The sequence below is a fragment of the Hibiscus syriacus genome, unplaced genomic scaffold, assembly GCF_006381635.1.
Source record: "Hibiscus syriacus cultivar Baekdansim isolate YM2019G1 unplaced genomic scaffold, ASM638163v2 tig00112912_pilon, whole genome shotgun sequence".
Taxonomy (NCBI): Eukaryota; Viridiplantae; Streptophyta; class Magnoliopsida; order Malvales; family Malvaceae; genus Hibiscus; species Hibiscus syriacus.
The window spans coordinates 595085-600161 of NW_024063418.1; positions in this window are offsets into that span (position 1 = coordinate 595085).

Below are 5077 nucleotides of genomic sequence, written 5' to 3' on the forward strand. Positions count from 1 at the left end.
TGAGCTGCTACCGAATCTTTACCTTCTAATTCATATTCTCTTGATGTTTTTCTTCCAGTTCCCAATCTTGACTTGGAAATTGATAATCATTATTTGTTATCCTGTCGAGGATGTCAAAAGCTTTTTCGGGTGATTTGTCCAGTAAGGTGCCATTCGCTGAGGCATCTAGCATCATTCAAGTTAGTGCATTGACTCCATTGTAAAATATTACCACTTGCGTCCAATCTTGAAATCCATGGTTAATACATTTACGAAGTAGACTTTTATACCTATCCCAACATTTGTACATTGATTCATCATCTCCTTGGTTAAAACTAGCAATGTCATTGCGAAGCTGACTGCTCATATTGGGCGGATTGTATCATAGTAGGAAACTCTTGCATAAGTCTGTCGATGACTCCATGAGCCGAAAGGAACTCCGCTGAGCCAGGATCTTGCTCTATCGCGTAGGGATTAAGGAAAAAGCTTCAGTTTTAGCACATCCTCATGTACTCCTTGTTGCTGAAACGAGTCAAATACTTCAAGGAAAGCACGAACATGCTATCTCGTATCTTCATTGGGTGAACCACCAAATTGTCTGATAGAGTTTAACATGATAAACATCATCGGTTTGAGTTTGAAGTGAGTGGCTTGGATCTCAGGTGCCACTATGCCTAGATTGAGGTCATCTAGAATATGGTACAAATGATATCGTATCGCTTAATTGCTGCATTTGGATCTCCTATATCTCCCATGTTATGTTGCATTTGAAAATGATTTGATTGTTCTCTGGTTCTTTGGGCACACAACCTTTGTCTGAGTGATTGTTTAATTTCAGGGTTGAATGGTTCCAAAGGCTTACCAGAAGATCTCAAGGTCATGCAATAATTAAAACCTACAAAAGAAAATAGTAAACTACGTTAGAGTAATATAATGTGACAAAGAGAACTTGTAATGGCTAAAAATATCGTCAATTGCCAATCCCCAGTAACGATGCTAAAAACTTGATCGCTTGTAAATATATATGCTAAGGCAAGCAAATCTATGCAAGTATACATAATCGATGCAAGTAATATAGTAGTGAGGGGGTATCATCTCCACAGGGATTGGATTATAAATATATTGTCACCACAACTAGAACTAATGTCACAAACTAAGTCCTACTACGTATTATCCTAAGAACTAATATTAATGAACTAAGAAAATGATTCAATGATTTTAGAAAAGTTTGGTTGAGGAAAATTAAGATGCAGACTAATAAAACAAGTGATGGTTTAAATATAATGTAAACAACCTCACACATTCAGACGTGTCACAGAGCACTTATGCTAAACCATTTTCTTGACAACAAATATTCTCAGTTTAGAATGACTTATTATGACTCACTAAAACTACCAGACATGATTACTAGGTATTCTTAGACGGTTGCTACGGCAATACCTCTCGGCATTAACTATAAACGTAGTCTCTCATACTCTAGCATCTAACCCTTTTAGTCATTTGAAACTCACTCCTTATCTCTAAGGTAGAAGTGTTAGAACTTCACCATCCCGGATTCATTCCATTACTCGCGTTGATCTATCTTAATTTTCTTGAATTTAAGAATCACCTGTCTAGACAAAAGGCTATCTCTCGATGCTCTTACAATGCCAAGACATGTTTTACTAAAACCCAAGGCTATCTCTTGATGCTCTTACAGTGCTAAGGTAAAAAATTTAAACTATGAACAAAACAGTTGTTGAGCTAATCGATTGATGGAATCGACCAAGAGGGGGTGAATTGACAATTAAAATTTTGGTGGAAGCTTTTGCAGAAAATTGAAAGTAATTGCAAAACGATTTAGAGGGGTTCGACTTTCTCAACCAAAGTCTACGTCCACTACCTTAGCTATCCACACTAAGAATTTTCCAACAAATTCACTAATTTTTTCTTTCTTTTGAGGCCAAAGAGACAACCTTACAACTCCCTCAAGAATATACCCCAATTTTTTAGAACACTCTTTCTCAAAGTGAAGATTACAAATTTGTAAACTTACAAGGAAATCCTTATAACAAAGAAATAACACAAAAAAATGAATACAATTGAGTACAAGTAGTGTTCTTGAAAGCAAAATGAATATTGAATGAAAAATAGGCTTGAAATGCTCAAACTTGAGGTTTGATGCTTTCTCTTAATTCTTGATTCTTGTTATTGATCAATGGCTTCTAAGCTTGTTTAAATACTCATTCAATTGATTCTGAATGTTGGGGATGACCAGTGGAGTTAATAGAGCCGTTTAAGTGTGAAAACAATTAATAAAATAGTTGGGAGTGTCTGGTGCATCGATTAATAAGGCTAGTGCATCGGTACACTATGTGTAAAATTCAAATATTCCGACCGTTGGACCCTTACTGCATCGGTGCACTAAGAGTGCATCGATGCATGAAGTGCACTCAATGTTTTAAAATAGCCTGAGTGCATCGATGTATGTCTTGTGCATCGATGCATCAAATGCATTCGATGTTTTCATAAAAACCTGAGTGCATCGATGCATGGTTTATGCATCGATGCATATAATGCATTTGATGTTCAATTTATTCAATGGTGCATCGAATCATGGATTGGTGCATCGGTACACTCTTTTTAAAAATTGATTTTAGGCTCGTTTTTGGTTCGAAATACTTTGTGAAAATTGTTTCAAAAATATTTTAAGATTAAAACATAATTTTACACTTTAGTAAAGATTGAAATTGATCTTTGAAACACTTGGAGTAATATTTTGATATTCATGTAATTAAATCGAATATACTTAGAAAATCATTTGTAAAATCTTAAAATTCATTAATACTTAATTTGTTATATCAAAACATCAAAATGTTTTCAACAATTTCTCCCTTTTTGATATAACAAAACATTTGAGTAATTTTAAGATTTTCTTTGAAAATAATTTTTGTAAACAATTTTGAAAATTTAATTTACTCCCCCTTACTATGTTCTCCCCCTTTGTGTTAAATCAAAAAGACTCTAAACACATTTTTAAACAATATTTTAAAATAAAATAAGCCAATAGTTCTTTATAAAATTAAAATTAAAGCTTAAGCTGCTAAGATCAGAAACAAAAGAGAGATTAGCCATTAGTTTTCATAATCAATATTCAAAAACATGTAATGGATAATTGGTCATATATGTCTAATGATGCAAAAATAAGTATTGATATCCAAAAGAAAATTCAAACCAAACATATATATTAAGATCTAATATCCAAAGAAACCAAAATATAAATCCAAACAAATTCAAACATCCAAAAATCAAAGTAAAACAATCCCAAAGTATTCAAAATGTTTTAACAAGAAAAGTTCTAAATAGATCCAAAACAAAAACAAAGCAAGGTCTACTCATCCATAGAAGGATATGGAGGAGGAGGAAATCGTGCTTGCATCTCAAGTGTAAGAGCATCCATACGTGCAAGCATCTACCTTTGAAACTCAATTTGTTGAGCTTCCAAAGTGTCTAAGAGATGATTCACCGCTTCGTTGTTTGCAGTTAAATGGGATTCTATGGAAGCAAATCGTAGATCAAATGTCTCCAAAAACAAATGGAAATATGGTGGCACTTGATCATCTTTTTATGCCGGCGCATTGTCGGGATCATCAATATCTTAAAATAGCCCTTGAAGCTCGGTATCATCGTCTGCAGCCGGTGCCGGAGGAGGTTGAGTACGAGAGGAGCTAGGCACAGGAGATGCTCGTGAAGAACTCACTCTTGGAGTTTGCTTAGAGGGTCAATAAACCCATTGACCAGTTTTCTCATCCTGTTTCCAATCAGCTTTCTTCAAGGAAGTGAGATTGATTTAGTTTTGAAGAGGAATAGGATTGTCAAGAGAGATGTTAAGACCGAGCTTGATAAAAATATTACTAAGTAGACACCCATAAACTAAAGTTTCGACATTTTTAGAAGGGAAAACATTTATGGTATCTACTAATTCACTAAAAATAATATGTGGCAAATTTATTTTTTCTATTATGCCGAATACAATACATCCACCATAAATCCCTGAAACGAAGAGTGGAGTACCTATCTCCGGATGGTCGAAACCACCAAGAGATCATTAAATGTAGAAAACGATCGTGATGAGTACGTAAGGTACTAACACTAGCATTAGGAAGATAAGGATATGCCACAGTTTCTTTCTCATTGTATAGACCATTGTCATCTAGCTCAAATTGCCTAGCGATAGACTCGGAGTCAATATGAATATATTGTCCTAAAAGGTAGGATCTAATTCCTATAGTCCTACATTGAGTCTCGTTTTGAATACATACCGCATTAGAGTAGAAAATGCAGACTAACTGATGATAGACAATTGATTTAAGGTGAAATAGTTTATCAAACTTTCAGGACTTTAGAGTCGGTAGGTATTGAAAGTTGATGTCTACCATGGCTTGAACAGAGGGAATACTTTCTTCCAGGATTTTATAAGATTGGAAGGAGTTCATATACCTATGGTAGAGTTCATCCATACGATGCTCATGCATATTAAAATAGGAACTTATAATGTTTTGGTCATTCGGGTTTGGATTTTGAGGTTGAGGAAGAATAGGATTAGGGGGTTGGTTAGAATGACTCGAAGAGGACCTAGGGCGTTCTGGGATTGACATGATTTAGGAAACGGAATTAGAAATGTAACCTGCAATTTTGAAACACATGTATGCAAAATAATCAATCCCAAAACTCAATTGAGTTCGCAATAATTCAAGATTCTCTAAACCGAATCCTAATGGGAATAATTTTGAAAACTATTTGAAAATCTTATTAGATATATCATAATACATATAGTTTTCATGAAAAAATACAATTAAATAAAAACAATAATTTTCGAAAATATCATTTTTTATATATTTCGAAAATTCAAAGACAATGTTGAAAAATTGGTTGTTTTTGACGAAATTGATTGTAAAATCTAGTTTAGAATCATAATATAAATAATGCCCGATAGAATGTTCATCCTCAAACTAATCAAAACTAGTTCTAAGTTAAAAAATCAATAAAACAGAGGTTTTTGTAATATTATCTTGAAAAATTCGGATTAAATGGAATGTAGTGATGTTTTGCACGAATT